The sequence below is a fragment of the Pan troglodytes genome, chromosome 5 (genome assembly GCF_028858775.2).
Source record: "Pan troglodytes isolate AG18354 chromosome 5, NHGRI_mPanTro3-v2.0_pri, whole genome shotgun sequence".
In the NCBI taxonomy this organism is placed as follows: domain Eukaryota; kingdom Metazoa; phylum Chordata; class Mammalia; order Primates; family Hominidae; genus Pan; species Pan troglodytes.
The window spans coordinates 7,488,030-7,500,707 of NC_072403.2; the positions used below are offsets into that span (position 1 = coordinate 7,488,030).

The 12,678-nt window shown below is 45.5% G+C and overlaps 1 long non-coding RNA gene across 1 annotated transcript in view; it reads right to left on the bottom strand.

Moving 5' to 3' along the window:
• Window positions 1–11,622, bottom strand: part of LOC104006680 (uncharacterized) — a 96,501-nt gene extending 84,879 nt beyond the window's left edge. Inside the window, exon 1 of the long non-coding RNA XR_680534.3 lies at window positions 11,491–11,622. This is a non-coding gene — a long non-coding RNA (uncharacterized LOC104006680). The remainder of the gene's footprint in view (window positions 1–11,490) is intronic.
• Between the last annotated feature and the right edge of the window lie 1,056 nt (window positions 11,623–12,678).

Here is a 12,678-nt window from a genome sequence, read left to right on the forward strand (position 1 = left end):
AAACTATTTTGATTAGAATATGTTTGATTAAATATCTTTTCCAGCTGTCTGACCCCAACTCAAGAGCTCCTTATTCTTTCTATGTGCAAATAAAATGAAGCAAGGCCCACCTTAGAAACAAAAGGTTTTCTCACAATGAAAATGTTGGATTCTTCTTCCTCTCAGAAATAATGTCATCTAAGGAAAAGTTCATGATAAGTTTGCTTTCTTCTTTTAAGGTAACTTTTGCATATGATGTTAATTAAGTAAAATATGAGTTGAATTTTGTGAAAATATCATGATTCAGTCACTTGCTTTGGTCTTTAGAATAAGGATGGATGAATAAATAAAGAGATAGAGGGATTGATGGGTGTGTGGATGGGTGAATGGAAGGATGGGTAAATAGAAGAATAAACTGATGGGTGGGTGGAAGAGTGGATGGATGAGTGGATAGGTAGATGGATGGGTGGGTCGGTGGATGGATGAGTGGACTGGTGGGTGGATGGATGGATGGATGAGTACATGGGTGAATGGATGGGTGGGTAGATGAATGGGTGGATGGATGGATGGGTGGGTGGATGGATGGATGAGTGGATAGGTGGAAGGATGAGTGGATGGGTGGATGGATGGGTGGATGGATGGATGGACGGATGAATGGATAGGTGGGTGGGTGGATGGATGGATGAGTGGATGGGTGGATGGATGAGTGGATGGGTGGACGGATGGGTGGATGGATGGATGGACGGATGGATGGATAGGTGGAAGGGTGAGTGGATGGATGAGAGAAGGAGAGGAAAAGAGTAAGAGAGAGAGAGAGACAAATAGAGAAACTATTAGAATCATCAGATGATTGAGAGAAAATGTAGTTCATTTCCCTTTATTTACTGATGAGGAAGCTGAAGCCCAGGGAGACCAAGTCCATGGTTCCCCCAGTGAGACCTAAAATCCAAGACTGCTGCCTCCCAGTCCAGAGGTCTAATATTGCTATTTTGTCTCAGTCCTAATGGAATTAGCCAGTTCAAACTAATTTATTCTGCAATAGGAACCAATGGCCAAATCTCCATGGCTCAAAACAACAATGGTTGACTTCCTGCCTACACCACATGTCCACAGCTGTTCTGCAGAAGGGTGCTCTGCTCACCTCAGCCAGTCAGAGACTTGGGCTGACAGAGTTTCACCATCTGAGGTCATGGCCATCTCCCCAGACAGTCTTCAAGTTCACTGCTGTGGGTAGAGAGAACATAGAAGTCTCCCAGCAGCTCTTCCATGCCTCCACCCAAAAGTGACCTGTGTCCCTGCCACTCCCATCTCATTAGCCAAAGCAAGGCTCTGGGAAGTTGGAGAAATGTAATCCTCCGTTATGTCCAAGAAGGGGAGAATAAAAATATTAGGGAGCTTGCGAAATGTCTTCCACACCAGCCCTGACTGCAGTCACTATTTAATAACCCACAGGGCAGCTTTGGGAATGGTCTATACCTCCCATATTTTGCATTACAAGGGTAGGGAGAGACAAAAACAAGGCTCACTGCAACACCTTTCTCAAAATAACATAGAATTGACCTCTGACAGAAGCTTGGAAAAATCCCAACCCAAAGCCACAGGAAGCCCTGGACATCTCTAGTTCCGGCTCTTTGTCATCAAATCTGCGAATACGGAAGGTCAGATCTTAAGACCTTAAGCACATAATACAATGGCCATGAAGAAAACTCTATTTTTAGAGCATGCCATTTCACTAAGCTAGATGGTTCTGGAGAATGTTAGACCTGGAGGGAACCATTTCCTCCCTTATCTCTTTTAACAGCCCCCAGATAGCTGGCGGATAGATATTATTATCATCAGTTACAGATAGCAAAACCGATACTTAGAGGATTAACAAGAGTGGATCAAATGCATTAGTCACAATAACCTGGGTTACCTATGTTGACAAACAATCCTAAAATCCCAGTGCCTCAACATACACGTGTGCTCTTGCTCACATGGTATCCAACATGAGTTGCACAAAATTCTGCTCTACAGCCCCGTTTGGGACCTAGGATGGAGGCTCTTTCATCTTACAGCCACAGCATCAAAGCACACGGCCTTCTCATCTGGGAGGCTGGCGAACACGTGTCTCCTCCGTCTCACGGTGAGAGAAAAGGAGGCGACCAGCGATCAAAGTGCTTCACCCACACAGAGCACAAGTCATCTCCACTCACTGCCTGTTGGGCAGAGTTGGCCACGTGACTGTCCCCCAGCAGTGGCTGGGAAGTACACTTCTCTTTGTGGGCAGGGCAGGAGAGAGGCTGGCGACGTCCACCAAGCCAGGGCAGGCAGCAGCAGAGCTGGGTCCAGAGCCCAAGCATATTAGTCTGTTCTCACACTGTTATAAAGAAATACCTGAGACTAGGTAATTTATAAAGAAAAGGGATTTAATTGGCTCACAGTTCTGCAGACTGTACAGGAAGCATGGTGCCAGCATCTGCTTGGCTTCTGGAGAGTCCTCAGGAAGCTTACAGACATGGTGGAAGGCAAAGGGCAAGCAGACACCTCACATGGCCAGAGCAGGAGGAAGAAGGAGGGGGAAATGCCATACACTGTTAAACAACCAGACCTCATGAGAACTCACTCACTATACAGTACCAAATGCTAAACCATGAGAAACCAGCCCTGCGATCCAATCACCACCCACCAGGCCCCACCTCCAATATTGGGGATTACAATTGAGCATGAGATTTGGGTGGGGACATAGATCCAAACCATATCACCAAGTCCTCTGGATTTCCTTCCAATGTTCCTATTCTGTGGCCAGAGTAAATGGTTCAAGTGAAAATTCAACTAGGCTCTAATCCAAGGACCTTGGGTTGGTCACTTACCTACCCGAGACAACGTTTGCTCACTTATAAATAGGAATAATAAAAGCTACCCCAAGGCCTATTGTGAGGATTACATGAGATAACGAATGTTAAGCACTTACTATAGTATCTTGCACATAATCGGCCCTCATTAAATCCTTGTTGCTGTTGAGATTGTAGCTGTAAAGCCACCATGGCCTTTGACGTCATGAACGGTGTCGGCTAGGTGATCGAAACATCTGCCTCTTCTCTGCAGATGTCAGACGTTGTCAAAGTCACCCTCCAATGACCCAACTTTACTTCTGGCACCATCCTGGGACTGACAATTTGTCACGCAGACACAAAGAAAAACCTTCTCATGGACCCTCCAAGGAGTCTAGGTTCTTATTATGAACCCTCGTTTTATCTGTTAATTCAGTACATATTTATGAAGCACCTCTTCTGCATTTATTCCCTATGCTGGGAATAAAATGTTAGAAAAAACAAACATAAATCAACTCATGGCATTTATGGTCTTTGTTTTTAATTTTTTATCTTATTTTATTTTTAATTAATTAATTTTTGTTTTTTTAGAGACCAAGTCTCACTCTGTGGCCCAGGCTAGAGTATAGTGATGCAAGCATAGCTCAAGGTAGCCTCAACCTCCTGGACTCAAGCAATCCTCCCGCCTCAGCCTCCCAAGTAGCCAGGACTACAGGCGTGCACCACCAAGCCCGGCTCATTTTTTTTTTTTTTTCCGAGATGGAATTTCACTCTTGTTGCCCAGGCTGGAGTGCAATGGCGTGATCTCGGCTCACTGCAACCTCCACCTCCCAGGTTCAAGCAATTCTCCTGCCTCAGCTTCCCGAATAGCTGGGATTACAGGCGTGCACCACCACACCCAGCTAATTTTGTATTTTTAGTAGAGACGGGGTTTCACATGTTGGTCAGGTTGCTCTCAAACTCCTGATTTAAAAAATTTAATAAAAAATTTTGGGTAGATGGGTCTTGCTTGTTGCCCAGGCTGGTCTCAAACTCCTGGGCTCAAGTAATCTGCCCACCTCAGCCTCCCAAAGTGTTGGGATTAGTGAGCCACTGTGCCTGGCCCACTTTAGAGTCTTTGAAGAAACACAAAGTTACCTTGCAGTGTCTTTGGAAATAAGTAGGCATAGAACTCACCCTTTGCCAGCGAAGTGGACTGGCAAACACTACTGTCACATTTTGTACCCACGCAGAGCACCGCTTCAGGCACACTTGGTCCAGGCACACTTGGTCCACGTGATCTTTGTAGGTGAACCCTGCACGCTGAGTCCTGTGGTGGCCCCTGGCCCCTGCCACCCTCCCGGGATTGCATGCTTTCACAGCCACAGCAAGCTCAGCCAGCGTTCACTCTTCTTCTAGCCCATCCTACTTACCATAGTCACTTAACTCCGAAAAATCCTGGCACCTTCTCACTGCCTGCCAAGTTGTACTCCACTGGCACGTGGATGGTGTGCCCGCCTTTACACGTGGCTGGGAATCTAAACCCCACCCTGCTCAGCGCCATGGTGGGGTGTCTGATGCAGCAGCCGCAGCAACAGCTTCCCAAGTTGTCAGAGAAGAGCCTTAAGCTTCCTCGCTACACGGGACTCCAGGAGTCCCCTGGGAAGTTCAGGCTAGAGCCTGTTTGTTCACCTTCCCCATGATTCCATAAACCATTTAATATCCTGAAATAAATCCCTTTCTGCTCTGCTCTGTAACTGAAGCCTGACCAACACCGAGACTGGAATCAGGAGAGGTCGTAGGACTGAGTCTTAGGAATCAAAGTCTCAGTTCCCTCGGCTGGGTGGTTTTCAAACTCCTGGGCCCAAATGTATACACATAATTTCAAAGAAATCAATTTCCAGATCCTTACCTCCTTTATACACTCTTGCCTCAAGGCAAGTGTTCAAAAGCACACTTTATAAAAGAAAGCACTAGCCCTCAGCCTTCCCAAACTTACTCCACGAGGGTTTCTAAACCCTCAAATGCCAAACACAGGGAAAGGCTGTCCTGATAACCAAGCAAGGCCCCACCACCCTCTGCCGTTCCAGCTTTCCCTGCCTCATGGTACTTTCTGCTAAGGAAGGGGCCTGGCTTTTGGCCCATGTTGGGATGTTCTGAATTCAGGTATATGATAGTAAGCTGGTGAGTAGTGACAAGCGCTGAGTAACGACCTCATCTCTGACATATCTATCTACCGTCAAAGGAGGCATCGTTCTGCAGGAGGAGTCCTGTGGGGACCTGGGTAAGGAATGCTAGGTGATTTGGGGGAAGAGAAAGAGGAAAGAATTGGGAGAATTGACTGATATTTCTACAAGAAACCTTTTCCATTCCCATCAGCTTAATTTTGTGATCAGGCTTTCCAGCAATTATACCTACGAAGCACAAAAAGTAGGAAAAGAATCCAGGCAGAACCATCTGGCAGTGGTAGATTCTGGCGGTGGTAGATTCGTCGTACATTTTTAAAATAAGAAAATTCCAGCTGGGCATAGTAGCTCACGCCTGTAATCCCAGCACTTTGGGAGCATCTCCTGAGCCCAGGAGTCTGAGACCAGCCTGGGCAACATAGGGAGGCCTCATCTCTACAAAAAAACTTTAAAAATTACCCAGACATGGTGGCACGCACCTGTAGTCCCAGCTACTCAGGAGGCTGAGGTGAGAGGATCGCTCGAGCCCAGGAGTTTGAGGCTGCAGTGAGCCGAGATTACACTACTGCACTCCAGGCTGGGCAGCAAAGTGAGATCCCGAGAGAGAGAGAGACAGAGAAAATTTTAAAAACTCATCATGTAAGTGAGACATTTCCAATAAAATTTCACTCTTTGAATTAACACAATTTTTTTAGCAACGTTTATAACATTTATGTCGTTTTCATAAGTTGCAAGATAACAACCATTGTAATCATGACCCAGAAAATACTTTAAATTCCTAAAGTCTTTTGGTCGCACGAAATAAAGAACACTTTACAATTTCAATTCACATACATTTTTGGTTGCAGAAAAGGGTGATTAATAAATGTTTCAAGCGTAAGTATAGGATGAACCTTGTAACTGAAGGAAGCCAGTCTCAAAGGATAGCATACTGCATGATTCCATTTACATATAAATGCTTGGAGTGAGCAACTCCATAGAGACAGAAAGTGGATTAATGGTGACCTAGAACTGGGTGGGGTTGAGGGAGATGGAACAATTGCCGGGGTGATAGCTGAGGGGTGTAGGGCTTCTTTTGAAATAAAAATGTTCTAACATATATTGTGGTCACGATGTAAAAGTCTGTGAATATATTAAAAGCCATTCAATTGCACACTTTACTATGTGAATTGTACAATAGATAAATTATATCTTAATAAAGCTGTTAAAAATATACATTAGGCTGGGCACAGTGGCTCACACCTATAATCACAGCACTTTGGGAGGCTGAGATGGGAGGACTGTTTGAGACCAGGAGTTCGATACCAGCGTGGGAAACACAGTGAGACCCTCTATCTCTACAAAAGAAATGAAAAAGCAATTAGCTGGGTGTGGTGGCACATGTCTGTAACCCCAGCTGGTCAGGAGGCTGAGGTGGGAGGATGGCTTAAGCCCAGGAGTTCAAAGCTGCAGTGAGCTATGATTGCACTACGTACTTCAGCTGGAGCAACAGAGTGAGACCCTGTCTAAAAATATATATATACATACACACACACACACACACACACACATTACATTATGAAGGAATCCTAAGAAGAAAGTGAAATGGAACTTTATATGTTCAAGAGTAAAAAGACAAATTTTCAAAATTTTGAAAAATTTTCGAAAATTAAAGAGATTGTTCAAATATTTCAAAGTAAATGATGATGGATAGCATGTCATTATAGTGTTTAGGCTCCATGGATACTTTTCACAAAGTTACATGACATTTTTATCATAATGTCCCTATTGACAGTGCAGCGGTAGATTCGCCCCGTAGCTAACAAACCCCAATCTTCAGAGGCTTTCACTAGCACAGGCCACCTCCAAGGCCTAGAAATGGCTCTTCTGGGTCACATATTTTAGTAAAATGTGCAAGAGTAAGACCTTTCAACCTTAAGAATTAATACCTCTTTTTACACTGCCCTTTGTCTTTCTTCTCCCCATGTGTGGTGGCATTGCAGTGGCCATGGTGCTTTTGAAAGTCCACTAATTGAATTGGGATAAACAAGTTAGTTAGGGTTTCAGAGGATGTATTTACTGGTGCAGTAACTTCCACATATGATTATGTTATTGCTAGCCCCTCTAGTGTAAAAATGATTTCTAGAAATACTCCCTCTGCCCATGGTCCTGAGGACCAGAAGTCATGCTGTGATATTCATTTTCTGTGGTGACCAGCACCATGAATGTGTGGACAGTAGAGAAGAAATAAGGTTGGAAATGTACACAACCAGAAGCCAGTCTACATAAAAACATAATAGAGATGAATCAGGCAGATCTTCAATAGAAAGATCTCTTTCTTAGGTTTTGTCATGTTAGCTTTTTTTAAACTTCTAATGTTCTGTGATCCATTTCAACTATTTACACTTATCAGGAAAAGGTGAGATGTCAAGTTAAAAAGTGGGTGAAGGCGAGGTCAGGAGATTGAGATCATCCTGGCCAACATGGTGAAACGCTGTCTCTACCAAAAATACAAAAATTAGCCAGGAGTGGTGGCGCATGCCTGTAGTCCCAGCTACTTGGGAGGCTGAGGCAGGGGAATTGCTCAAACCCAGGAGGCAGAGGTTGCAGTGAGCCAAGATCCTGCCACTGCACTCTATCCTGGCAACAGAGTGAGACTCCGTCTCAGAAAAAAAAAAAAAGTGGGTGAAGGGTACATTATTTTTCTAAATTTTTTCTAAATTGTCTTCAGGAGTGTATGCAGAAAAAAATTTGAAGACCACTAAGTTATCTGACTTGGCTGGGCTTGAAGCACAGGAGGTCTCATTCACATCAGAAGGTGGGACCCTGTGCTCTGTAGCAAGAGGTGATCCAACAGTTGCTTGAACTCTGCTTTCAGAGTTGGGGTTATAGGAGTCAAGTGATGAGTGGAGTTTTGGCTCACGTGCTTCTCATGATGTACCTTGTAGGTCTATAAACTTATCCTGTAGCATTTCCTGGGTTTCTGAATGCAGAGCACTCTCTATGCAGAAACTCTATGAATGTATGCAGAAACACCCAGCTACAGAATCCCCACACTCATCCCTGGCCCACGAAGTGAGGACTATTTAGGTAAGAAGGAGCAAGTGGAAAACCCTGGAACCACTTCTTCCTATCAAGAGTTATCAAAAGCAACATCACATCCCTGAATGAACTGCCAAAGACTTGAAAGATGTAGAGATGGCCGGGCATGGTGGCTCATGCCTGTAATCCCAGCACTTTGGGAGGCCGAGGCGGGTGAATCATGAGGTCAGGAGATCAAGACCATCCTGGCTAACACAGTGAAACCCTGTCTCTACTAAAAATACAAAAAATTAGCCGGGCTTGGTGGCGGGCACTTGTAGTTCCAGCTACTCGGGAGGCTGAGGAGGAGAATGGCATGAACCCAGGAGGCAGAGCTTGCAGTGAGCCAAGATCACGCCACTGCCCCCCAGCCTGGGCGACAGAGTAAGAATCTGTCTAAAAACAAAACAAAACAAACAAACAAACAAAAAAGATGTAGAGATGACATTTCCTATTACGGCCACTTAACTCCCCTGCTTCACCTATGTAGAACACATATGGCTGTTGGAGGATAATAAGGGTTCACTGTTAATTTAGTCAATAGATGGCTTCCATTGCAGCTTTTGTTCTAGACATAGTTTTATGACTGTAGCAAATCAACACAGCCCCCAGCACCCAATATGCAGCTATCAGTTTGGTAAATGTGTTGTCTCTTTCCCAATAAAACCACCAGAAGCAATATTCTTTTACCTGGTAGGGACAGCAATACACCTCCACAGTCTTACCCTGTGTCAGGACTGTGCCTTCTCTCCCAATTACATCTGCAGGGAACTGTGTTCATGTGACCATTCCAGAGGACACCACATTAGTAATATGATTCTTATTGCACCTAGTGAGCGGAAACAAGTACATTATGTGCCTACATGTGTGCCAAAGAGTGGAATGTTGTATCACAAGAATTCAAGAACCTGCTCTCTCAGCAGAATTGCTGTGCCCAGTGATCTGGTGAGCGATGGGATATCTCTCTGAATCTTGCACCCCCTACTGCTAATAAAGAGCTATAGCACTTGATACGACTCTGGATTGGGGAACCAATATGTACTGTGTGTGTGTGTGTGTGTGTGTGTGTGTATGTGGGTGTGTGTGCAGCTCTGACCCATATTCTGAATAACCCATTAGTCTGCCAGCTTTGAGAAAATCCCAGGGCAGGCCAGGCATGGTAGCTCATGCCTATAATCCCAGCACTTTGTGAGGGCCAAGGCAGTGGGATCGCTTGAACCCAGAAGTTCGAGACAAGCCTGGGCAAAAAAAACCATGACTCTGTCTCAAAAAAAATTTGTTTTAATTAGCTGGGTGCATGGTGGCGTACACCTATAGTCCTAGCTTATCAGGATGCTGAGGCAAGAGGATTTCTTGAGCCCCAGGAGTTGAAGGCTGCAGTGAGGTATGGTTGCGCCACTGTGCCACTCCAGCCTGGGTGACAGAGAGAGACTGTCTTAAAAAACAAAAACAAAAATTTCAGGCCATGTGCAAGCAGCTTTACAACCGCTTGGATCCGTAACAGATCTAATAGTGCTGGAAGTGTCCATAGCCAATCAGGATACGATGGTGTCTTATTTTAAAATGTTAGGTCTTATTTTAAAAATGTAAGACTGAACATACCACTGTCAGAATATGCCACTGCAGAACCCCTCAAAGAAAATCACAGGCAAGGCTGTATGTCCAATCACAGAGTCGGTGGAAGACTACAGCATCTCAATACAAGAAAGACCACACAGAAATAGGACCTCTCAGGAAAAAAGACTTAGATCGCTCCACTAGATAAAGAGCACCAACCAGCAGAGGCGCCGGATATGGTGAAAGGAAATACATGCCAGGATAAAGCAAGGATGCTCAACAGTCCAATCTCAGACTCACAAGCCTTGGAAAAATGAGGACTGTAACCGCATTGTTTTCCTTCTTTTCTCTATCCTAGTCAATTTATATTTGTCCTCCCCGTTTCCCTTAACATTTTATATTGGATGTGTTTTATATAAGATGTGACTTTATAATTAGGTCTACGGGTTATAAGATATCAAGGTAGGATTATGACTGAACTCGAATGAACACCAGGATAGAATCTAGAACATAGAACCTCCGTGAGAGCAGGATGCAGTGGCTCATGGCACTTCCCCCTTTTGGGAAGAAAGTGAGTTCCATGTTTTACTGCAGGGGGAATCATTGCCATTTGGAAGTGTACGTATGAGAAGAGAGGAGTGCATGGGAGTTGAGTAACCAGGCGGAGGACTGTGATGGGAACTGCGGATTGAGTCACCAGCAACCATGCTGACATCATCCTAGCATGCCTTCATGTATTGTAGGAGCTGGGACGCTGGAGTTTTTACTATATTTCCCCAACTCCCTTGCATCTAGGGTTCTACAGTGATTTAGATTCCACTATTCAGGAGAATTAGTGCGAGATTAGGAAGGCATGTTTCTAATATTCTGCTGACAAGCACCATTGTGAAGGTACCTGGTTTCGCTCTGAAAGCGGGAGGAGAGGTCTCAGTGTCTACTTACTGGCTTTGTGGAGTATTAAAAAGCACTGCCCAGGGAACCTATTTGCTGGTGTGGGTTATACCAGGGGTGTCACGGTTTTAGAGTTGGCAGCACTAGCAGTAGCTTTCGGCTTGGGGTGTTTCTTGACTATATCAATTTGCCTGTCATGGTGGTTTCCGACCCGGGCAGGTGGCATGGTTCTGGAGCTAGCAGCTGTGGCCACCGTTTCCCTACGCCACTGGTGTCTGCTGAATTCGAGGAGGGGCATTAGATTCTTTAGTTCTTCAGGGTGGCTTTGGGTCGTGTTCTTAAAAGATCAGTCTGGAATCTGATCCTTCAGTCTTCCCAAAGAGTCTGTAAACCACTTCATATCCTGCCGCAAATCCCTTTCTGCTGAAACTAACTAGATTGAATTCCGTTCTCTGCAAGCCAGCCTGGGCGACAGACCGCAGAACCCTCTGCGCTGTTCCTCTCCCTGTGGATTCTTTTTTCCCAAACCAAGTCACTGCACGTGGATCTAGAATATATTATTTATTCTTCTCGGCCAAACCACAGGCTTTCCTTTTTACAAAATCAACTTGAGGTTTACCCTCTATGAAGCCGCTTCAAATGAGGTCAAACACGCTTCTCACTTCCTCTGCAACTGTGACCCAGACACTTTGGTAACGGCTTACTGGGGGCTCTAAGACCATTAATCGGTTTCAGAACCGGAGTCCCTGTGCCTCCCTTGGGAAGCACTTTTCACATAAAGTAAAAAGTTCTGTGACCTTAGCAGGGCAGACGAGGCCTTAAACACTGCAGTTTAAAGCTGGGCTGGCAAAAGACGTGGCCACTTATTCCTCTAGTCTTTCCAACTCTCTCTCTTCCGCTTCCTTCTCCCTCCCCTTCTCACGACGCCCGGCCATTGCCTCTGAAGCTGGATGGTGGCTGGGCACGCCCCGCCAGGACATTCGTTCAGGGGAGGACGCCCGAATCTGTCAGCAAAGCATCCCTACCTGCAGGAGGCCTGGAGCTCAGCGCAGCCCCCCACGCCTGCCCGGGTCCCCGAAACGCGGCTGCTCCGGCGCCGGGGGCGCACACCGCCCCCTGGAGGCGGGCCCTGGCCCTGAGCCCCGCGCTCCCGCCGGCGCCGACTCCACTCCGCGGCTGCGCACTTTCCACTTGGCGCCCAGCCCTGGCAGCTCAGGACACAAACACACACGCACCCACGGTTTACAAGAAAGACCTTTCAAAGGAAAACTAAATGAGGGGTGGTCGTTCTAATAAATATAACGTGCAATGGCTCAACCATGTGAGTAATCATTAGAAAATGCAGAAAATGTGTTTCTCTTTATCTGCCATTCCCGTTCCAATTCACTGCTTTTTTTAAACCCATTTATGCCCTTCTCAGAAGCCTCCTCCGTGAGCAATATCATCCAACTTCGACAGCAGCGTCAACCACTTTAGAAAATGAAAAGAGATAATAATTGGCAATTAACAACATCATCTACGTTTTAATACATTTTACAAAATTAAAATAAAAATGCAAGGCAGCCGGGCGCGGTGGCTCATGCCTGTAGTCCCAGAACTTTGGGAGGCTGAGGCGGGCGGATCGCCTGGGGTTAGGAGTTCGAGACCAGCCTGACCAGCGTGGAGAAACCCCGTCTCTACTAAAAATACAAAATTGGCCGCGTGTGGTGGCGCATGCCTGTAATCCCAGCTACTCGGGAGGCTGAGGCAAGAGAATCGCTTGAACCAGGGAGGCGGAGGTTGCAGTGAGCTGAGATAGTGCCATTGCACTCCAGCCTGGGCAACAGGAGTGAAAAAGTCCGTCTCAAAAAAAAAAAAAAAAAAAAATGCAAGGCAAACTAGTTGGTCAATTGTCATTTGTGTCATTTGTGTCTATGTGTCATTTCCAAAACTCAATATTCTTTGAATAATAAAACCAACGCTTTCTCTAACAACTTGTGTGACATGTCCCCGAATCAGCATTTAAGATTTCGAACTAAAACATAATCCGAAGAGATTCCTTAATGGGAAGGTTGGCAAACTTGCCAAGGACATAGACCTGTTCCTGTTCTTACTTCAGCTGGGCTTTCTTTTAATGAGTGGATTGCATTATACACTTTTTTGTTATGTTTTGCATTCACATATGCATAAAATGCTTGTTTCACTAGGAATCAACCAGATATTAAAAGAACGTA